General features: G+C 35.7%; 1 protein-coding gene and 1 non-coding gene across 3 annotated transcripts in view; both read left to right on the top strand.

Annotated features, from left to right (window-relative positions):
• RIT2 (Ras like without CAAX 2) overlaps positions 1–25144 on the top strand; it is a 410475-nt gene that overhangs the window by 285862 nt on the left and 99469 nt on the right. The gene's annotated exons all lie outside the window — the stretch shown is intronic.
• LOC118912223 (U6 spliceosomal RNA) lies at positions 22311–22413 on the top strand. The gene has a single exon (XR_005024731.2). It is a non-coding gene; the product is annotated as a U6 spliceosomal RNA (small nuclear RNA).

The raw sequence follows: 25144 nt of genomic DNA, 5'->3' as shown, positions 1-25144 counted from the left end.
TGCAGCAATAAACATAGGGGAGCATCTGTCTTTTTCAAACTGGAGTGCTGCATTCTGTACAGCAAAGGTCACCATCAATAGAACAAAAAGGTATCCTACAGTATGGGAGAATATATTCATAAATGACAGATCCGATAAAGGGTTGACATCCAAAATATATAAAGAGCTCACACACCTCAACAAACAAAAAGCAAATAATCCAATTAAAAAATAGGCAGAGGACCTGACTAGACAGTTCTGTAAAGAAGAAATTCAGATGGCAAACAGACACATGAAAAGATGCTCCACATCGCTTGTCGTCAGAGAAATGCAAATTAAAACCACAATGAGATATCACCTCACACCAGTAAGGATTGCCATCATCAAAAAGACAAACAACAACAAATGTTGGCGAGGTTGTGGAGAAAGGGAAACCTTCCTACACTGCTGGTGGGAATGTAAATTAGTTCAACCATTGTGGAAAGCAGTATGGAGGTTCCTCAAAATGCTCAATATAGAAATACCATTTGACCCAGGAATTCCACTTCTAGGAATCTGCCATTTAGCTTTGACTCTATTATCTGTCTCTTAATGGCATCTCTGAGCAACAAACAAATAGTGGAAGAGAGTAAGAAGCCCCTGAATCTGAATACCAGGAGGTGAGACTCACATTACTTCAGGCGATCTCAAACCCCCTGTTTAGCCACATCAGTTTAATTGTTCAGAGCCTTATTAGTATTTTATCATGTCCCCTAGTTTACTAGGATTTCTTATTGTGATGCTTCATATTCTAAATCCATTATTGCCTTTGTTACTACCTTCATTTTCTATCAAAACTGACCTTTCTTAAGTTTCAGAGCCACGTTCATGAATTTTAAAGCAAAAGCAAGGAGTCTGGTTAATTTATCTAGATATATTAAACTATAAATGAGAGAGAGCTAAATCATAATCTGCTACCACTTTACTGTCTTAGGTACATTTTGTATTTGAATAGATGTCTTCAGGATTTAATGACTTAATTTAGAAGTAGCAGTGTCATGGTGGAGAGATGAAAGTGACAGTCAGTGATGAGCATGGCTCTGTCCTTGCATTATACTTCCAACTGGAATCAGGTGCAAGCCTCATTGTGTGGAAGCAGCACAGATCAGGGATGTCTTTGTAGGCATACATGGAATCTCACAGATCCTGCATTCCATCTCATCTCTGCAGCCACCCATAAGGCAAACTTTACCCACAATAGTGAGAGTTCTGTCCCGTAAGACCCTTACCTGACTTTCAAAAATGCAGAGGTTATAAAAAAAAAAGGCAATACTGAAAGGAATGGCCTTTCAACTTTTCCACCTGTATCTATGACTGGGTCTAGCAATAAGATGTGATAGGCACTGCTTGTTAGGCTGGAGAAAGGAAAAACAAGGACATGCAAACAGAACAGAGAGATGCCATAGGGGGAAAACAGACCAGACCCCAAAGTCCGTGCCGTATATGGAAAGGGGACAGCTCTCCCTGAATTCCATTCTGATGTGCCAACTAAGACCCGGATGTCAGCCTCCTCCCTCTTGGAAGGAAAAAAGTTTCTAGTTGACCATTATGTCACCTTTAGCCAATCATACCTCTCAACACACCCCTAAGATAGCTTGCCCACTCCTCCCCCTCCTAATCCCTTATAAGCGCCCCACCTCCCTAACCGGGCGTGACTTCTCTGGCCTCTGGCAAGAAGGCCACAGAACCTCACCCGGGGGTATTTAAATAAATTACCTGGTCCTTTGTTGTCTCTCTTTGCCTGCTTATTTCGGCTAGAATTTATCTTACACTGCTGAGCACATTTCTGAAGAATCTCCCCCTTTGGTTTTTGTTGCTGTTTTTTTATTTTGTTTCCAAAACGCATCACTTCCCAATGTCCTATTCTGAAATAGATGCTAAAGCAATCTACAGGCAAATTAGGATTTTTAAATTTGATGCTAATATATTGTTGAGGTTAAACAATATTCTATGTTGGAAAGTAAATAATAAATTGTAAGCAATCACAACTGCAAAGTATGAAGACGTTCTACAGAGGTAGGAAAGAGAGTGATCACCACCAAATGGTCAGGGACATCTGAGTAACAGCTATCTCATCCGGCTGAATTTTTGGCATCATCTACGTAATGCATGTAACAATATTAGGCAAAGTGTCATTTGGTCATTGGCACTATCACTTAGGTCATTAATTCAAGCATTCATTTAGTGTCTTCATTTTCTCAAACATGAGCATGTCTTACATGCACACTACTGTGAGTGGCAATGTGGAGAACACAAAAGAATACAGTATCTGGTTCCTGACTTCAGAGAACTATGGAGTAATTGAGGAAACAATGCATATAATGGTGATTGGACGCAAGAGTAGAGAGAATGCCTAATGTGCTGTTAAGCTGGTAATTTCAGAGGTAGGTGAGGTCACTGGATATGGGAGCAGGAGGTTAAGGAACCATCCTGGGCTTCCAGCCAGGATGAAAGAAGAATAGGTATGGGCCGGGACTTTCTGTCAAGGAAACAAACTGATCTCCTGTGGAGGCCAAAGGAAAGCCGAAAGGTAAATTTTGAGTCTTCTGCATATCATGTCTATGAAAGTTTTTCTTTCCATTTATCCATTCTCAATAATCTGCCCCAAGCCTTTGAAATCACTCCATCTTCTAGGAATATCTTTGCCAGTGGCGTTGTTTGACTTGTAAAAGGAATTCATGCATAAAGGCTATTAACACATTCATCATCAAATGAGGTCTGCCACCAGATTTATGTCCAGACCAACCTTATTCTTTACAATACAATCCATTAACTGTGCATAAACATGTTCAAGCAATTTAGATAATGTGGGTAATGGTGAAACTGAGTGATAGCCATGCCCCAGGGTAAAATGATTCAAAACTGGTGGCATTTTAAATTTCCTGGCCAGATGTTAACTGATTGTTTTGATAGCAAATTAAACAGAGAGAGGTAAAAGGGGAAGCACTCCAAAGAATTATCATTGCCTGAGATCTTTCTTCCCAAAATGTCCCTGAGTGGCCCCAACATAGATACATTAGTATTCTATTCATTTTGTTACGTTTATTTCCTGCACATACATACATACATGCACATATGGGGTGTTTTTGCTAAATAAAAACATTGCTTCCTAGAATATTTTAGAAATAGAAGAGAAGTGGAGTCTGGGCTTTAGTTTTAGAATACTTCATATGACATAAACTTGGAATTTATTTAATGCCATGCTAACTATATAGATGAGACAATTGAAGTCCAAGAGGGTTAAATGGCTGCCCCAAGTGAGACAGATTATTATTGGCTGAGCCGAGAACCTGCTATATTCCCTGCCTCCCTCCGATGGACATTATCCTGCTCAGATTTATATGAGATATGGGTGGATAAAGAGTCCAGGACTCTGTGTGATTTACAGAGTTCATCACTAAAAAGAGTTTTTCTTCTGTTGAAGTCTATTCTTGAACATAAAAATAAATTTGGTGCTTCAGTAGTACTGGTATCAGTAATAATAACTGTGTTGGGTGCTTACTATATGCCACACTTGAACACTTAACATATCATCTCACTTAATCCTCAAGTTAGCCTGAGTAACATTATGAGCATTTTTACCCATGGAAGAACTGAGCCTCAGATGAGTAGTAACTTGCTTGAAGGTCTTAAAGCTGATAAGTGGGTGTGCTAGAATTTGAATTCGGGTAAAATATGTTTAAATGCACTAGCAAACACAAAGACTAAATCAAGAGTTATTTCTCTGGTTTCTCATGATCTGATTTCATAATTACAAGAGGATAGGAGGCCTAGAAATTGTGATCTACATGTTTACACATCTATCTTAGACACATCACAATAATCAATGATTTTGTTTTTCTTAAAATTAGACAATTTCAAGTGTGAAAATAGTTGTTTAAATCATCAAGTTTTGTCAATTACTAGCTTTTAAAATGGAATGCTCTAACAGTCATTTTAGAACTATACTTTGAAAACATTTATCACTACTTAAAAAACCTTTATAAAGTGCTTTCTGTAAATGATGAGCAATTCAGCCTAATAGATGAGAGTACTCTGTAACCATACGGACTGTTTCAATTCTGGGCCAGTCACTTTCTGTCTTTATTATCTGAGCTAGCTCTTTAATACATATGCTATCCATTTTCTCATCTGTAATAAAAAATAAATCATCATCATCGTCATAATAATTCCTATTTCACAAGGCTGTTGTAAGGAATAAACACATACATAACATGCTGAAACTTGCCAGAGAATAAGTACCGTAGAAGTGTTAGTTGTATTATTGTTCTGTGCTAAATGCCAAGTTGTAATTGGGACTACTTTAGCCTATGAATACAGGAAGATATTTATGTGCTGAGATATATACTTATTTAACTTGTACTGGAAAAAGCCATGCAGGCTTCACATTCCTGGCCATGTTATACTACTGCAGCCCTTTTAAAACCACAGGACTTGTTGTAGGTGGGATTTTGTAGGAAACAGTCTCTGAGATGAAATTCAGTATGTATGATGTTACTAAACACAGGTCTGTCTGTCTGTGTGTCCCTTACTAAAGAGACGCTCTTAGGATGAATATCTGTGAAAGAGAGGAGAAGAAAGCGGAAGTGAACAGAGGGAGAATCTGAGCCACAATGAAGTCCCAAGGACAGTCTCAGCCAAGCCCATTTGAGGGAGCTAGAATTGCCTTCCAGAGTTGTTCTGAATGGGGTTAAGATGGCCAGGCCTTAATATTTCAACATTAATCAGACATTAGATCACCCTGGAATGGAGCTTGGAATAGGCAGTTTGAAGAAAGCCGTTCCCAAAGAAACTGATAGCAAAGACGACCCACATTCCCAGCAGCTGGGCAATAAATAAGGTCTTCATTAGTGGCACCTCACAGTGTCTATGACAATACTTTATAAATTCAAGAAAATGAGGTTTATAAACCTGATAGCCAGCTTGATAACTAAACTCAGGTTTAGTTATCTTACCTAGGTTCTGCTGACTGACTACCCAGGAAATACATCACTCCTAATGCTCATTTCCTTAATTTGTTTTTGCAAAATGTAAATATGTGTTGCATCTTCCTTCTTAAAACACTGAAAATGATAACACTCCAGACTATAATTATTACTCCCTAAAAGCCTACCTAGAACATATTAAAAATAACTCCAGCTGCTTACCCAGCAACAAAAACATAAAGTAAAAGATTTAAATCTCCTCAATAAAAAATACATATATTTTTAAAGATTGGAAATTATGACTAAATAGACAAAAGACATGAAAAATGATAGGCTGACCATCTAGATTTAAGTGCATGTAAGTTTATTAAAGCAACTTTCTACAACTTATTAGGGACAGAAAAGTATCTGTAAGCTGAGGGCAAATTTGCCATTTTTTAACTTAAAATGTCCACCTATAGAACCTGATTGAATGAAGAAAAGTTATGTTTATTCATAGCATTTTTCTAAACTCAAAGGAAAGACAAGTGTGTTACTAAGACAAGTGTGTTAAAGATCTCATTATAATTGTGGATTTGTCTGTTTCTCCTAATTTTGGCAATTTTGTCATATGTTTTGAGCCTATGTTATTAAGATTGTCTACATTTAGAATTGTTACATTTTTCTGATGATGTGAACTTTTCTTGGAATTTGTGAAGCATGTCCTCAAGTTTTTAGCTTTGTCTTATTTCTTAAATACATTAATCCTAGTTATAGAAAAGTCTGTGTTGGGTAACTGTTGACTGAATCCCCTGTTGGTCTGTCTATAGTGTTCACTGGTTCTTTAGGTTTTAATTTCTTTTTTTTTAATCATCTGCCTTATTTTTAAAGATCGGAATATTATATGAAATGTCTTAGAACTAGCATAAGTCCTAGTATGGTATTATTTTCCATTTAACTAAAATTTATGTTTATTTTTTTCTGGGTGGAGACTAGGGATAATGCAAATCCGGAGTAAACTTAATCTATTTTCAGTGTTTGAGATTATTTGAATTTGGGTATGACACCTACAAGAACCAGTTTGTTTCTGGGGCATCCCTACAATGCAGATTTCCATGGTCCCAGTCCAGGCATGTGGATTTATTAAGGCCAGGCTTTAGTGGGCCCAGGACTCCGACATTTGGCCCCTATCTTCTGCAGGACTGGAAAATTTCTCTCAGCTTCTGAGACTCTCACATTTTTCAGTCAGGATATACCTCCATAGAAGGGAAAAGTGGTAACAAATTCTGAGCTAACTACTCTAGATTTTCATATTTTCTAGCTCCTTTCTTTCTTTGCAGCACTCTAATGCCTTCACATCCATGCTTTGATTTTGTCTGCTGTACGTGTGATTGTGTGTATACTTTGTTATACACACACATATGTACATAAGAAGCTTTATCCAAAGTTTCTATACAGCCATTAGTAGAAACAGAATACCAGTAGTTATTTTATTATAATTTAGAGTGTTTCTTTTTCTTCCTATTATCATTAGTATACATTTTTGGCCCAATTTTCCTTTAGATGCACTTTATTTTATATACATAAAGTATAATACAAATACTTTGTAGTTATTATAATTGGTTCAGACCATGTACAAAAGAAAAGTGATAATTCTAGTAAAAATTCTATTCTTTTCCTGAAAAAGAGAAAGTGTGTGGTAGACAGAATACCAAGAATGACTTCAAATGACCCTGCCTTTATATGATCCCCTCAATTTGCACATGGGTGGAAATTGTGAAGATGAAGAGTTATCACTCCTCATTATGACACATTATTTGGGAAAAGAAAGATTATCCATGTGTTTCCAGCCTAATCACATGAACTCTTTAAAAACAGAGTTTTCTCCAGCTAGTGGGAAGAAAGGGAAGTCAGATGCACTGTAAGCAATACTGCTCTTAAGATGGAAATAACCCTATAAGAAGGAATGTGGGCTGTCCTTTAAGAGAGAGAATGGTTCCAGGCTAACAACCACCAAGGAAACAAGGACTTTAGAGCTCTGACCACAAGGAACTAAATCTTACCAATAACCTGAGTGATTGTAAAGAGGTCTCTTTCTCCTGAGCCTCTAGATTAGAGTCCAGCCCAGCTGACATCTTTATTTTGGCGTTGTGAGATCCTCGGCAGAGAACCATAGTGAGTCATCCCAGATATCTGACCTACAGAACTGTGAGCTAATACATGAGTGTGTTTTTAAGTCACTAAATTTGTGGTAATTTGTTACACAACAAACAGTGAATGCAGGCTACATCTGATAGTCATCAAATAGACCAGAGATCAGGGAATGTTTGTAGAAGATTCTCAAAGAATGTTGGCTTAGCCCCTGCTAATTATCAAGGAGGCCATGGTCATTTCTTACTTAGTTCTTATGCATTCTCACTGCATTCTGCCCTCTTTTCCCAATACCATGTTGAAATTACCCTATTCAAGCTTACCAATAACTTGTTTTCTGTCTAATTTGATGGACTGTGTTTACTTAGTATCTAATTTGACCTCTTCACACCATCTGAAGAGGTTAACTACTGCCTAGATTCTGTAATCTCTTTTCCTTTTAGCCTTTAATTTTTCCTGCCTCATGGAGTTTCATCTTCAATGCTTTTTGTTTTTCTCTACAAATAATACCTTAGCAATCTCTCCTGTTTTCACTGTTCCAGTTGTCTTCAATATGATAATGATACTAAATCTATATTATCATCAAGGTTGTTTACTGAGTTACAACCTTATATATCCATTTTCTCTATTTTTATATTGTATAGGTCCCTCCAATTCAAGGCATTCAAAATTAAGCTCATCATCTTCCTTCAAACTTTCTTATGTTTTTGTGGCAATAAATGGCAGCAATGTCCACTAAGATGCTCTATCCAGAAACCTAAATATCACCCTTGCTTTATTACCATTGAAATAGTACCTTGCTGGTGCGGTCGTCATCCTCCCATACCATTAATATTCACATATTCATCAAATGTCTTTTGTATGTATGGTATTGTTTTGATTATCAGTTAGATTCTTTCTTTTTAATAGTTCTTAAATCATTCTAGACCTTCTATCTCTGAGGCAGGTAACATATATCCTCTTCCAGGAATATTCTTGTCCTTTTCCTTTATCAACATAAGTAATTCTTCCAGATGCCGTCTTAGACATCACATCCTCTAGGGCACTTAATCTGTGTTCTGAGACTTCACGAGCTCACAGACCCTGTTTCATCACTGTCTCTGCAGTGATTGCTACCAGCTTCAACAATCTTCTGATATACAGGTCTTAGTTGTATACCTGCCAAAGTCGACAGAAATAGGTCACAATAATTTTCTAAATTAGGAAACCCCTTAGCTTGTTTGCTTTCTTCCAATGCCACTGAGGCCAATAAAATGATAAATGACCAGAGTTGTGCTTTAAATCTAGAACTATGAATATATATATATATATATATATATATATTTCTACTTTGGCTCTTTTCCTTTGTGACTCTATGCTCTATGTGTCTGTTCTATGCTCCAAGTTTCCAGACAGGTAGTCTGGAAGGGGATCTTGGCTAGAGTGTCAAAGAGCTTCATAAAACTGTACTTGATACTCTCCAAATTATCATTCTAAGGTCAAGAATACCTTTTGGTATCTTATTAGTGGGGACATGGGAGAAGCTCGCAGGGAGAGTCCTGTAAGTAGCTGGAGATTTTTGAAGGGCTGAGATGACAGATTTTAAAGTTCATGGGGTTTATTAATATAAGCAGTCTTCATGGATGATGTTTTCAGTTTAACACGTTTCACTCTCTTATTCTTCCCCACAATTCATGTATGGCATCTCTCTTTGGTGCTTCCATAGCCCTAGGCTCTCCCCTGCTGTAGTGCTCAACACACTCTATATGAATTGCCTGTATACTTAACTGCCTAACCACAAGTCTGTAGACATTTGGTGACAAGAGATTTAACATTATTCCCATTATATCCCCAATGCTTAGAGTGATATCTAGTGTATAGTAAGTGTTAAGTAAGTATGTTGAGTTTGATTCCAACAAAGACATGAAAACATAAATATCACTGGCTTAGAAATCAAATCAAACCTGATAATCTCACTGAACTTCATTCAGTCTCAGTTTTCTATCCTTTAGAATGATATTAGAGAATATTATCTCCAAGTTTTTTTCATCCTTTCACAGATTATAATTCTAAGAGGCCCAAGTGAACATCAGGACCTGGTCTTCTTCATCTTTTGACCACATTTTCTTTTGGTTGACTTCATTCTCAGTAATCGTTCCTCATGATTGCATGAGGGTTGCCAACAGTACATCTCGAGGGCTACACAAGCAGGAAAGAGATTGTCTTTGCCCTAATAATTTGAGTGAAATTCTTGTACCTGATTCTCATTGGCCTGAAAAATAAGGTCTTATGCCCATCATCACTGTTTTGAGAGGGATAAATTCACCAGTTGATTTAGGGCTGGGTCAAGTGCTCACATCTAGACTGGGAGGTTAAGTCAGCCTTGCTCAAATCACATAAATGGATAATAGATAATTACCGTAACTGAGGAAGGGATAAAGCATGGAGAGCATGGAAAAAACAGCTTCACAAATATCCACTATAATGAAAAAAATATCATAAATATTCATACTTTCTACCCCAAACATATTAAATGAATGTTTAACATTTGGAGAGAAATTATGCCCTTCTCATGTACATCCTTTGGAAACTTAATGTTAGGCTAGAAGGAATATGGACCCCACCCAGTATTATAATTTGATTATTTAAAATTGTCCTTTACTTGACATGCATCTGTTGTTAGTACGTATCATTAAAAAGTTTCATATCTTTTAATTCCCTTGACTCTATCCTAGCCTTAAAGTCAATATTGGACATTTGCCATATACTAACTACATGTGCATTGACTTATTTATTGATTAAGCTACTATGTGATTTGGTGGAAGGTTAGTTTTGTCTTATGGAATCTATCAGAACTGTGGACTTTCTTTATCAAACTGTAATATACATCTTAAGGTGATGGACTAAAAATTTATCTCATCATGAGGAAGGAAGATGAAGTAAATTAGTTTCTTTTTAAAGTCTCAGCTCACATCTAAGGGACATATTTGTAAGACTTTGAGTCATCCCACTTCCTATAATATACACATACATAAATTAATTTTCTTATACATAGGTCTATTCAAAAAATGATGGTTTGAGGGAAAATCAAATATATCAGTAATTTATATTTGCATCTTCTATTTCAGCCTCTTTCTGCCTAGGTAATTTATATACTATTGTTAAAGGATGACAGACATTGATAATAGGAGACCCAAGGTGATTTTATTTTCTTGACAATTTGATAACATTCCTGTACCCTTTCCACCAGATGGAAGCAAAGTTGTAGGTGACATATACTAATGGATCAATGAACACAAATGAAATTAACAAATGACAATCAGATGTATATCACAGCTGAAGGTAAATCTGGCAAAGATCCTGAAAGAATACTTTCCCCTGGAGAAAAATGTCATTAACAGACAAATTAGGTGCATCTCAGTCCCCAGAAAACAAATGCTTTTTACCTCAATTGGCTAGAAATTGCCTAGAACAATGGGGAAATGCCACAGAAATTAAATTTGTAGGAATGAATGTATACTTTTAACTTAATGCTTAAAAAATCCATTATATGAATACAGGATGCAGAATATACAAGACCTGCATGACATGAGCTATATGACAAAACTCTGGAGGGTTAGTAAGAACAAAGACTCACTGTGCCCTAGTGATGTAAATCAGCTGCTTAAAAGGTTGAGAAATGCTTGGCTGAATTAAAGAAATAAGGAGATTGCTTTCTTGTAGAATCATGGAAATATATGCATATAATATTAAAAGAAAAAATTAAAATCTGCAAATGGAAAGAAAATAAATATGACATGACACCATCTAAGTTCATATATTTAGTTCATTAATGTAATATATATAAGAAGGTAGGATCTCGAAGCTTTAGGGATGCAATCCAATTTTGGGTTCCCAGTATATAAAGAGGAATATTATAGGTTATATATTTTTAATGTTTAATGAAAGAAGTAAAACATAAGAAGCAAGAAGCATTTTTTCTAGAAACCACATTTCACCTAAATTCATCACATAGTTCTTTATTAGAAGGGAAATTGGAAAAAAATAAGGTACTATCATTCTGTAATTAAAACCTGCATTTTCCTAAGGGAACATGATGATTAACTTAGCTTTATGAATGAGATGCTGCTATACTGCCAATTGAATGTATGTGTGAGTCCTCTGATATGCCTATACAAATTATTATGCTTATTATTTGAAAGTTTTTTAAATGGTGTTTTCATCAGAGCATTTACTGACCCATGCCATCATCACTTACTCTCATAATCTAGTTCATCAGCTATATTCCTCCTACTTAGGATCCTTATGTATCAATTTCTGTCTCCTCTCTGGTTTAGAGATCAGCATTTGGGTCTTGTTAAGTAGGAATTTTGTGCAAATTACATTGTGGAAATGCCAGTCTTCACTTTGGAAGTGAAGTGGTATCTAGTGGTAATCTAGTGGTAAAGGACGTGGGCTTTGCCATCTGACAAATGTAGTTTTTAATCTGTCATTCTAAATTCATCTAAACTTACTCAAGCATATTGCTAAATATCTCCAAACCATGGTTGCCCCATTTGGGGATAACAATATCTACTAAAGAATATTGCGAGAGTTAAAAGCAGAATGTGTCAAACTCTCACCAGTTCTTGGTATATAGTAAGTAGGGTTGCCATAATAAGCAAATAAAATACAAGATGCCTCATTAAATTTGAATTTCAGATAAACAATAATTGTTTAGTCCAAGTATGTTCTGTGAAAATAAGTGAAGACTAACATAAGAACAAGCAAAAATCTATTCTATTCACAGCAAGGGAGTCAGCCTCTGTCGCTTGCATTTTGGCAGAGACTCATAGATAGGCAGAGGAGTGAGAGCTTCAGAGGGTAAAAAGGAATATTTCAGGCATGCACTGATAGAGGCTGTTGTCACGAGGAAGCTGCAGGTGTGCTAAGCAGATATGGGCATCCTATGTGACTGGAGGGGGTGCATATTTTGCTTCCTCTGGTTGATCCTAAATTGTAAACAGAGACAAAAACTAGGGAAACTTGATTGGTTATTAATTAAGTCCTGGCCATTTGGGGTTGATTGTTAAGAAAGATATTGTTTGGCTTCCTGGATTATCACTAGAGATAGAAGTTTGACTTCTTACAGTAGGCTGGCTTCCTCGGCCAGTTATTATAAGAGGTAGATTTTCTTAACAGGTTGTTGAAGGTTGCCCCTGATAGTTCTGTTTACATACTCACATTCACACACACACACAAAATGATCTGGGTGGGTATTTTCCATTTGCTTATTCAATCTCTCAGCTCCAAATACTGCATTGTGTTCTGAACTTTATCTAAAAACATTAAGTAGTTGCTAAATGGTTGATGTTATGTAACTGATATGACAGTGATAATGACATGATATGTTTGTCTCCCAAAAGCACTTACACTTGATAAAAAGAACAATGAGAACACGATACTGGAATGTGAAAAAGTCAGGCTTTTATGATATAATTCCAGATGATAGAATTATCTTAAGGAAACTTTTTAGGTGAAACAAGTTCTCAAGTTACACTGTACTATTAACCATCTGCTCACTAAGTTAACTGAAGCCAAAATATAAGCTTTTGCAGGTAGAGGTAATAGTTTAGATTGGTGAGAAAACGTGGCTCTCAAGCAGTTCCCATGCCTCTCGTTCCAGCACAGTCCAGTCTTCTCACTGCATTTTTTTTTCCTTTCTTCACTCTCTCCAGCCCCTCTAATGCTTATTGATTCTGCTTCCTTTATCACTTTCCATTGATTGGTGGGTGTCTATAGTTCTGCATTAAGGGTATTGATCTTGAAGGAATGGCCCTCTAATGGGGGTCAGCTAAAGTCAGACATAGAGCTTGGCCCTTTCTTGATTTCTGTTAGTGGTTTATTGAGATTTTTCTTCTCTCATTTTCCAGGGTATAATGAATGGGTTTGGGATGAAGGAAGATTTTTAGCATGTTTACTGGCTGAGCTGATTTCTCTCAGGTTAGCATCACCCTCGTCACTCTAGACTGGCTGTTGTGGTGCCTTTTGCCAGGATCCATCTGGCCTGAGTGCGTTGTTGCCGGAAGTTCAGCACAGTGAGGTGTGCACTCACTCCAGCAAGCTCCTTCTCGGGTGAGAGGAAGTTGTGAATGCCAGTTTCAATAACACACAGAACTGTTTCTGATGCTTGTTCTTTTGGTTATAAAAAGCAGTTGAGGCAAACTATCTAGTGCTTAATCAGAACCAATAAACTTTGGGGTACCTAAGTGAACCCACAGGTTTTTGGCTACCAAATTCTGAGGCCTTCAATAAAGAAGATATTAAGATTTTTAAAAGGTAACATGGTCTGTAGAAAAAAGAAAGCAACATGAAGAAAAGAGGCATTGGACTCAGAGCTACTGTAATACTTTGTAAGACACTGCTACTTAGTAACTAAGTGAACAAGGACAAGTTATTTGGCCTGTCTGAACTTCAGGTTTCTCATCTATAAACTTGGGCATAATACCTCTTAATTGCCATGGAAGATTATAAGTGATATTATAAAACACACAACATGGAGTATTAACACCAAATGTGCCAGTAATAACAACAATAATTAAAAGATGTCTAGAAGTCATTTTAAAATGTCAACAGGGCTCCAATCCATCATGTTTTCTAACTAAAAACATGCCATTGCAGAATAAACTTTTGGAAGGATATTTCCAAAAGGGCTGAAACAATGGACAGGGCTATTCCCTGGAACCTTATTCTTCCCTGTAGAGCAAAAATTAACATAGTTCTATGGAGTCATAAGTTCACAAGTCATATGGAGCCATATTTGCAGGGCATTGTTGCATGAAACCAGCCTTCTGTAAGCTTTTACCAAAGCATGGAGAAAAAAAGTAACTAAGATAAATAACAACTAGCAGTACAGTGGAACATATAATCAGAGATCAGATTGTGTGGACCACCTAGGAATTTCAAAGAAGAAATTAATCATTCTTGAGTTGGTGGGGTTCTCATATCACCATGACATCTGCACTCCCCGCTTTCAGATTTCCCCCAGAAAAATCACTGAAGGGCTTTCCTTTCTGAATTATGCTTCATTTTTTTATGCTTGATAACTTGCTTCATTTATTTTTCTACTTAGTGCTTCACTATTACTATGAGCTAATATTTAAGTCATATTCTTGGTACTATGGAGACAGAAACCTAGAGTATGCTGCTTCCAAAATACCTTTATTTACTATTAAGATAACTTTTTTAAAAAAATGTATATTTAATAAAAACAAAACAACAAAAATAAACCACAGAGCCTAGCAAAATGACTTAACAACTCAAACCAGGACTACAGAAAGACTGTGATTTGCTCCAACTTCTGGTATTTCCTTTATTCATCTTCCTCTCATGCAGTTGTGTTCTCCTAATCTAAAGAACCTTGTCATTGGAGAAGAGTTTGGTAAATTCTTATTCAAACCAACTAACAACTCTGAATAGCATTTCTGCACAAAGTAGGCCCTTAAACAGGTGCCAGGCAATGAACAGTATATTATTAGTATAAGATTTGAAAAGTACAGAACGTGAAAGTATTAAAAATGTTTATGTCAATTTAACAGTGCTGTGATATAATGAAACTGTTTAATTGAAGAGGGTTTAGCTCATTTTGAATGTGATTGAATTCACATGGTAAGTTGCAAATGGCTTGAGCTACAGAGGAGACAGGCTCATTAGGACAATAAATCCACCTATGACAGCTGGAAAATGAAAACAAAAAAATTACCCTTCTCGACCATTTGAAAAGAACTGCATTAGTGAATTTAATGAGTCTGTTTGAATTTCTTCTTAGTCCATGCCTGCAATGCACACAGCCAGAGTCCTTACCTCGGGGAAGAGCATTCTTCAGATTCTGGATATTGAGGAAAGGCTTGATTAAATCCTTATGCACATCACAAAACATTTTGAAAACTGGGAGGTACTCAAATCATAACTCTTCTCATTTTAAAAGATGAAAGGAATAGGGAAGGATATGTCATCTCAGAAAAATTTGGTAATCTCAAAGTAAAGTGAACATGACGGTATATTGCTATTCTTGACGGTATATTGCTATTCTTCAACAGAAGCTAAAAAGCCTGGTGGTATTTTTCTTCTTTATTATTGTTCACATCCTTTCAATGGGCTTAATTTCCCTTTTCTTTGTGTTAACTCAGCATGGGGACAGGTTGAGTTATCCCCAGGAGAAGTCTCTCCTCAGACTTAATCATATTGAGGCAAAACTCTAAAGAAAGTGAAGTTTGCCTACTGTGCCTCTTCATCCCCTTTTTCCTTCTGTCTTCTTACTTCTGTTAATTGGGGCCCAGGGTGGTCCTGCAGCCTCCTAGTCTTTGCAACCATTTCATAGGTCCAGGCTCCCAAGGCAGAGCAGGCGACATTAGGCGTGTCCTCCAGCCCCACACCCATCCCACTCTGTAGTTCACTTGCTTCTATCTAGCTCAGACACTGACAGGCCTAAGTCTAAATTGTGGTTTTATAAATCACTGCTTCCGAGAGGGATTGAACCAGCTGACCTAAAAGTCAAAGAAGTAAGGACACTTTCTTGGGAAAAGTAAAAGATGATCATGTGTGAGATGAGGGTTTACATACTCATTTCTGGTCTCCATAAAGTTCGCATACCATATGCCCCTATGCACTCTAACTATCCCAATTTCTTTTCTGTCCACAACTCTGAAGTCAAGATAGGAAGTATGTAAGAAATAAGTTTTTAAGAAATAAGGATATGACACCTAGAAAGGGAACATCATGATTACTTAGTTCTCCACCACCATTTTACAAAGTAGAAAAATGAAGCCCTAAGGAGTGAAATATATGAATACTTTTACCTCAAATAAGTGCGTTATTGTTGATGATGAAACTGTTATATTTGGATGAAAAAAAATTAATTTGTTTAAATCACTCCATTTCAAGCAAACAACAAATATTATGGCCAGGGCAATATGGTACCCATTCATTTACAACTCTTTATTAATCTCCAGTCATTTTGAAAGTGTCTGGTCCTCGTGTTATCTAAATTTGGCTCCAGTATTTGCAGGCATCAACTCCTTTACATTGAACACCTTTTTAATGATCTCATTTTCAGGTACAATTCTAACTATGTGTGTTTCTCTGAACAGATGTCCATATGCTGCTGTCCTATCTATTGACTCTTGGGTAGAAACCTTTGAATAAACAAGTAGAAGTGGAACTTTTAAAAAGAGAATGTCTAATGAGTAGAGTGGACTAATATCAACTTAGGGGAAATGTCTTTACAAGTGCATTGAGTGTGGCCAAAGCAGAACATGGATTTTCAGAATCATTTTGACCTGAATTTTTTCTCCAGTTAGAAATACAAGTGAGAATCTTAACTGGAAACTTAATGGGTTATAATTGCAAATGGGCCTCAAGTAGAATTATTTGTCTCCTTACATCAAACAGTACTGAGGACAGTTTGAGGACTCCCACTTGACCAGCTCATTCAGCAAAATTAAATGAATTTTGTTTTGTGCTTAGGTAGTTTAGCAATCATGTCTGTTATGGGACTAATTTATGTCAAGCATGTCAGGAGCATTCTGAAAGATGCAATGAATTCACTGTGGCATCAACTGCTTTTAGCTTAATTTTTAGGTACATATTTAAGTGGGCAAAATACTGGACATATGAATGAGACTGTTTTGAGCAAATAGTATGATTCTCTAATGTAAAACTATATATTTAAGTTTTTTCAATTTTAAAATATTTTTTTCTGCAATCCAAATGCATTTCTTTTATTACTTAGGAGATATTAATTTATGTAGATATAATCTTTCCAGTTTTTCCTGGAAAGAAATACTGAAAGCTACTCAAAACCATTGTAGAGGCATGTGTGTGTGTGTATAAGAGAGAGAACACACAAAGAGATAACAACATTCTATCCCCCACTGCATATATTAACAGTGGAGTTGCAAATATTCAGTGATATAATTAATTTAAATGAGCCATGCTCACTTAAAGCATTATGTTCGAAATTAGATGGACCTTTGGATTTGTCTAATCTAACCCATACACTTATTGGCAGGAAAATAAAGGTTCATGGAGTTTATATTTATATTGCTGAAGCCTACAAAATAAGCAAAATGAGTTTAAAGCCAATGCAAATCAAGACTGCAGATTTGATTTGCAATCTAGAGACTTTCAACTGTACATGAACAAGCTAGTCAAGGACCTTTAGAAGAAAAAAAGTCAATCCTGTTCTCTTCTTCTTGTGAACTTCCATAGTAAATAAGTTTTCCCTTTCATCAATTTCCGATCTCAGGAAAAGAGCAAAGAGACACACACAAAAAAAAGATGGTGGGGAGATTAGGGTGACAGACTCCACTCCACACTGGCATGGAGGTGTAGGGGCAGTCAAACTTGTAAGATTAAAATAGCATGGTTTAAATGATCTAGCACCTTACCTGCAGACAGTAGGAATGACATGTTTCTTCCCTCTTCTGCTTTTTCTCAGATTTATGCTTTTCATCACTATGTTTTTCCTGTACAGTCTTTCTGAGAGCAGTATAAAATCTTACATTTATTTTTCTTTCTGCAAAATATTACCAAAATGTTGGGCACAGTTGATACTCAATAAATATTTGTTGAGTTATATTGATGGATTTGAGTTGAATCAATCAGTAAGAATACATTGGGTGAGTGACTCTAGTTTAATTTGGAATTGAGATAACTTGAGGTTTTGACTCACAATCATTTCAAGCCCATCTGTTACTTTCAAGCCACAAGGTTATGGGTGCAAGTTATTTGATTTACTTTATTTAGATAAGCTAGAATACGTGAATGAACATGTACTGTAAGCTGCTATACAGATAGGAACTATGGCTGACAGATTTTATCCTTTCATTTAAAAGACAAGACTTGCATTCAGGGCCATTTCACAGTACTATTTACTAGGACTGCACTTAAAAATATATATATCCTGACAGCAGGAATGCTTGAAAATCAGCTTTTGGGTGAAATAATCTAAAAAGGTGATGTTTTTATCACTTTGTAGGTGAGGTGAACAACTGACTAAAAGCTAATTTCATGATGTTTTCCACTTGACATTTATATTATTTGGAAACTGCTTGATCATGTATTTATTTAAAACATCATACTATTTGCTACTGCTTCAAACTCAAGATTAAACCTGATGTTGGATTTGTTCTTACCTGGATCAAACACTAACTGATTAAGGATCAAATCTAGTGGCACACATTGGACCACCAGCTGCTCCCTCACCAGCCTTCCCCCTAATTCCTCCCCTTGAACCAGTTTGCTGCACTTCCTGTAAAACTGCTCCTCTGATGGTAACATGCCCTGAAAGTTTCTCTTCTGGAAAAGAAAGACAAGTATAAAAATGGGAGTCATCACATACTGTGGCTTAGGCTTGCCTGGGTGTTCACAGGATCAGAAGAAAATCAGGTCTGATCATCTAGGTCAAGGGTCTAGAAGCCAGGAGATCAAAGCAGGATTACAGCTGTTGCAGGAAGGGGAAAGGCAGCCAGGAGTAGGAGCAGTTAATCACAGGTGATTTTCCCGATTGTGATTTGTACTTAACACTAGGGAGTTGAGAGAAACAAGTTGACCTTCCTTGGACGTCCCTTTCCAAGTTTATTTTGTGTTTGATAGACCTGTGTTCCATACTGCAGTAACTGGATCAAATGTAAGATGTGTTAATGTTCACAGATATAAATTTAATTTTCTTCTTCCTGCCTTATGTCCTCTCTCAGGTGCCTTGATACTGTCACATTTTCTGATCTCTGGGTCTGTCTGTGAGGACCTCAGACAGACCCTCCCTTCACACCTGCTCTGAGCACACACCTGCCTTCTTCTCAGCTAGAGTGAAGGATCTATTTGATCGACCACTGCTACCATAGCAAATGTGTCCCGTTACCAGTGTGTGCATATTAAAAAAAAATTTAATGAAGGCAAGTCTTAACCCAAAAGGATGAATATAGGGGTTAAAACAAAAACAGGACCTAGTTTTGTGGCAAATGGGAACTTCCTACAGTCCTTTAAATCAGTTTTCTTCTGAAGTATTTGCTTGTTTAGGTATAAAACCAGTTTTATGAGAAAACAAGTGTTTTAACACTGAGATGATCCTAAGCATAGATGTTTAATTCATTTTGTTTGAGCAACCATTCCTGCCTCTCATAGTATACACAAAGAATAAAGTATCAAGTGCACTCATTTACATCATCTGTTCAGTTTTACATTATAATTAGCTAGTCCCAAGCTAGAATGTACGACTCAGCAGACAAAAGTAATTTTAAAATCATTAGACTTGCACATCATGGTCAAGAGGTCAACACACTTGAATTCCATTATGTAATAAGGAAAAGCACTTCTAGTTCCTACGTCTTTGTTCTGTGCCCTTATGTTGGGGAGTAAATTAGAAAATACCATAAGAGGAAGAATCCATTTCTACCAATTACTTCCAGAAAGTAAAATTGGTGACCCGACGATTCTGGCTTTAAGTGGAGACCTTGACCAGCTTTGATTCATTTAATGGTCCTAAAAAGGAAAAAAAAACAGCAGACTATTATCAAAAAGCATTCATTATAAACTCATCTATGAAGCAGGATTTGCTCACTCTTTCCATAGTACCTATTTTTTCACTTACAGGGCATTCAGACAAGATGGACAGAGTTATAGGGAGGACCCCTGAGTTCCAATCTCATTTAGAAGGCCTGTTTCTAGCTCCAGATGATTAGTGGATTTCTGTCTTTCCTTAGTTCCAGTAGAGTTTGGGTCTAAACACTTTTTAGATCCAAAGATTGGTCTTCCTCTACTATTCCAGCAGGTTCAGTGATAGGCAATATATAATTTCCCACTGGCCATTTATGGAGATTCTTCCTTGCTAGAAAATTCTTCAGCAACTGGGTGAAGTCTTTAGTGAAGGGGTTCTCACTGGTGTCCTTGTGAGTCGTGCGAAATCATTATTATGTTGACCATCCTATAGTGGACAGTAGTATAAACTGTTGTGAATAGAAAATGACTGACCAGGCAACACTGAACTAGGACGTTGTCTTAGCCTGGCCTGACAGTTGCTTTTGTAATTCAGAAACTGAACTAATGGCTGCTATACAAACTCATGTTTTTACTCTTTCAGAAAGTGACTTTAGCAGCTTGCCCTTTAAGGAAGTGATGGCCTGTGGGTATAGCTGATAAGTTTCCCCTAAATTCTGATGAGGATCACATGGTGGGGGATTGTGGAGTATCTCTCGAGAAGGAAAGCTGCTCTGAAAAAGCTTATGAAGTCTCACTCCTTGGTTGTTTCTAGAAATTTAACTTTCCTCTCTGCCCCTTTCCCCATCTGTCTCTCATCTTTAAACTTCTTTTTTGTCATTTCAATATGGCTTTTCCCAACCTTCTATACTTTTATACTATATTTATATTTTCATTACTTTTTAATTCATACCATTGGTTTTTAAGCCCATCTAACTTTATATTTAAATTTTCTAAATTTTAATTTTGCCATAGATTTATTTTCTGCTCTTTTAATTCTCTAAAAATAACATGTCACATATATACATATATTTTTCTTTTGCTACTCCTACTCCTGTCGATTTTCATTGTAATTACTTTTTAATCCACATCTCCTCACCTCTCACATCACTTAACATTCTGTTTCTTATCCTTATGGTTTTCCTCAAGTTTTCTTGAGTTTGATTGCTCTTTTTCTGATGATTTTTAAGAAGCATATACAGAAAGATGGTAGTAGTTCAAGAAAGTCCAGTCCAGTAACAGATAGTCATAGGGCCGTCTCCTTGATCCTAACTGTTGCCACGTGCTCCGCAGTACCAGAAGCCGCACCCAAGCTCTCCTCCTCTCCCCTCAGAAGATCTCCTTCCACTTAGGTTTCACCTAGACACACAGGAAGCACATAGGTCAATCGTTTGATGAGGACTAATTACCCTTAAATAGGTAGCACAATTTCACTTTTTGTGAAGGTATTATTTCCTGGCATCTCACACTGCTTAGACTTTATATGAAGAGAGGTGTGTTTTATAATATTGTTACTTCTACTCTGCAATCTTACTTTTAAAAATTATGTTTTAAGAGGTATGATCTTCCAAGATATATTATTCATCAGATTTTGGATGAACTATTCCAACTGCAGCCATCAAACAGAAAGATTAAAAAAAAAAAAAAGCAGATCTTCCTCAAAGAGGTACCTTCTTTGCTCTCTACCACTCTCTTCTGCACTGACTGATTTTGCTGAAGGATCAAACAAAACTGGACCTCCAAAGAAGGGACCATGTAAGGAGAACAGTCAGGTTTCTGGCACCAACCTGTCTCTGATTTACTTAGTTTCACATATCCAAATAGTTCCTCCAGCCATCTAGGCAAGATCTCAAGGAATGTCTCTTAGTGCTCACTGCCAATAGACCAACATGAAAGGAAAGGAATATTTAAAAGAGGCAATCAATAGCTGTGCTCCTGTTGGAAGAACTTCATTTTCTCAGGATTAATTTTCAATAGTCTCTTTCTATATTAAATATCAGAACCTAAGAAGAAAGGCACTCATTTCATTTATAGAACATGGATTTAGCTGTTAGAAAACATGGCAAGGCTTGAAGCTAGGCTTTTTCAGTCTTCCATCTTCTTCCCATGAAGGAGCAGGGTTCTTCAAATCTTCAGGTTCCAAGTGATGATGACAATTTCCTTGAGTTTTTACTTTCTGTCCTTGGAATTGGTTTTGAGTTTCCTTTCAAGGTACCACAAGGTCAGTTAGTTCCATGAAGGGTCTTGGTCCATTGTTGTCTAAGTTGGCTGGTTGACTCTCTTATATTAACTACAAATTTAATTGCTTTAATAGGCAAATGCCCTTGTTAGTTAATGTTTACCAGAAAGAGGGGCTACATTATCAACTATTCTAAAACTAAAGTTACCACTTTAAATAGAAGTCTCCTATCATGTAATTGGAAGGTAGCTGAGAAATCTGACAAATTAAACAAATCACCTAAGTAGGTATTTTGCAAACAGATGATCTTTAAGGATGCTCCAATTAATGCTTAAGATAATATATTTATTCTGTTGACTTGCAACTGTTTTTAACGACTGCTGTTAAGTGTTTGATAATAATTGCACTAAATATTTCCTGAGCTATTTTTAGGATTGATGAATATACATGTATAATATATTAAATATTGGCAAACCACTCTCCAAAGTGACTGTAAAAAATTATGATATTGCCAGCAAGGTCTCAGAATTCCTCATCAATATATAGCCTTACCAGTGCTCATATATATGCTTCAGCAGCACATATCCTAAAATTGGAACCATACAGAGAAGATTAGCATGGCCCCTGCAGAAGGATAACATGCAAATTCGTGAAGCGTTCTGTATTTTTAATTGTACATTAACAATATCAAAATAAAAAACTAAAAAATAAAAATAAAAAAGTATATATATCCCTACCAGTACTTGCTATTATCAAACTTCTTCCTTTTTTTTCTTAATGTGGTGGGGTTGAAATGATATCTCATTGTAGTTTTATTTTACATTTTTCTGATGACTTATGAGATTGAATATCTTCATATGTTTAGTGACCATTACATTTTACTCTCCTATGAATTGTCTATTCAGAACCTATATCTAATTTCTATTTTTTATTTCCTTTTCTTACTACTTTGTAAGGTAGTTTCTCATACAATTTTTTTTCCAAAAAGTGGGTTCTTTATTTTACGCTGCAAATATTTTTACCTAATTTTTTACTTAAAGTTTTTAGTTTGTTGTTGGAGTCCTTTGTTACAATGAAGTATTTAATTTTCATATTAAAATATCTCATGTTGTTTATCATTTTTGCCTTTTTCATCTTATTTAAGAGATCTTTTACTACCCTGAGGTCTTAAAGTCATTTTCTTGTAACTTCTACTAATTGTTGTAAAGTTTGATTCTTTGGTCTTTAACTCTTTGATGTTTATTTTGTATATGATTTGATGAAGGAATCTAATGTTATCCCCTCCCCTTTTTTTTTCAAATGGAAAGCCAGTTATCTCATCACTATTTGATAAAATATTCTTATATTCCCCAATGTCTTCTAAGGTAAATTGTCCATATGCTTGTCAGTGTCTGAATCCTCTGTTCTGCTCATCCTTGACCAAATATCATTCTGTTCTAATTACTGTAGATAACATTACACTAAACCTTGAACACCCTGGGGCAAGTCTTCTCTCCTGGTTTTTGTTTAAGATTTGCATGTTTGAAACTTTCCATGTGAATTTGGAGGACTGACATTTTAAATAACCCAATAACTGTCATAACCATGATTTATCTTCTTAATAATATAATTTTCCCTTTTAAAGATAAATAGGTTTTGCTAGATTTTCTCCTATTATATTTTATGTAGCTAACATGAATTTGTTTTTCATATTTTGTTTTCCAATTTTTTTCTATTGTATAAAAATGCTCTTGATATTTGAGAATTTATCTGACATCCAGCAAATATGCTGAACTCTTCTACTAATTCTTATATTTTTTCTGGAAATCCTTAGTATATTCTACATAGATAATAATGTGTATAAATAACATATTTATTTCAACCCTACAATTTTGTTTTTATATCTTTATACATGGTCTAGAATTTCCTGGATAATAGCAAATTGTTAGAGTAAAAATAGTTTGACACATTTTTACTTTTATGGGACTGACCCTAAAACGTCAACATTAAACATGGTATTTGCTCTGTTTATCAGGTTGCTAAAAGGTGATTTTTTTTTTGTCTTTTTAATTTTTTGGTGTAGGGAGGTATGAATATGAAATTAATGCATATTCTTTCTTAATCTCTTGTAGTAATAAAATGTTCAGTTTCTCTTAATCTATTTCTGTACTCAGTTACAATAATGGATATTATAATGTTTCAATAAACCTAACAATCCTCATGTTTCCATTCTGGCCATATCACTTCTATATGAGTAGCCTTAGAGAAGCTACTTAATATCTGTTTCAGCTTTATCTGTTTGTAAAATGGGTGTAAGATATTGTTTACATCATTGGGTACTCATATATATATATGTACATATATACACATGAAAACTTAAAAGAAAAGGTAAAATCCTCACTCTTATACAAACATGAAATGAACATGTGTCAGTAATTTTATTTAACTAGTTACTGAGAGAGCCAGGAAGGTGTCACAGCTGGTTCAAAGGAGATTTAAAAATACCGCACATAGGGTAAGGAGCAGTGTTTGAAATGAATTTACAAAGATATGTCAAACAAGTCTATCCATGGGGCAGTAATAAATTGTATTCCACAAGATACAAATCATTTGCATTTCTATATTCAATAATTTTTTGTAACAAATCAGTTTTCTACAACTTAGAGTTGTGCAGTAGCTCAAAGACAATGCAAGGTACAGACTCCATAGAATCAGAGAAGCCCAGAGAGTGTGCTGGATAATCCCATTGCAATTGAACAATATCTTCTTGTTCTGTTTAAAGACCTATCATAATTTTCCCTAGAGAATGTCGAATTAATATACATAAAACATACATTGTTGTATATTAAACTAAAACTGTATGTCTTTACTACTGTTATTATTATTATTATTGATATTATTTTATACACTAGTTATATTGATTTGCTCATACATTAATTAGTATTTTTTATCTATATGTTTAAATAAACGGGGCATAAGTTTCTGTGGAATGTCTCTTCTATGTATTTTTTAATCATATCTATTCTAGCCAAATTTATACTAGTGGAGTATAGTTGGTGGATATTTTAGGGGATATTAATTCAACACATTACTCCTTCATGAAAAATTTCTCTTTGGTCCTAGTCCTGGAATATTTAATATTCATTAAACAATCATTTAATTTCCATCTTAAAGATACTGACTTATGTGGCAGGCTGGCCATGTCTCCCTGTTCGTACTGTCTAATAAAGGTTAGAACTAAATTTATAATCCACCTCTATAAGATGTTATGGGAAGAATTTGGCTTCATGCATTTTATTTACCTTTTTCGTTGTCCCGTTTTTCCAAATAATTAATGTTTATTTTGTCTTGATGAATTATCTATATAAATGGAAATCATTTTAACCAGTTAAAAAAAATGAAATGATCATGATTTTTCATT

The sequence above is a fragment of the Manis pentadactyla genome, chromosome 6 (assembly GCF_030020395.1).
Source record: "Manis pentadactyla isolate mManPen7 chromosome 6, mManPen7.hap1, whole genome shotgun sequence".
NCBI classification, from domain to species: domain Eukaryota; kingdom Metazoa; phylum Chordata; class Mammalia; order Pholidota; family Manidae; genus Manis; species Manis pentadactyla.
Note: the sequence above shows the minus strand (reverse complement) of the source record. Positions and strands in the feature narration are given on the sequence as shown.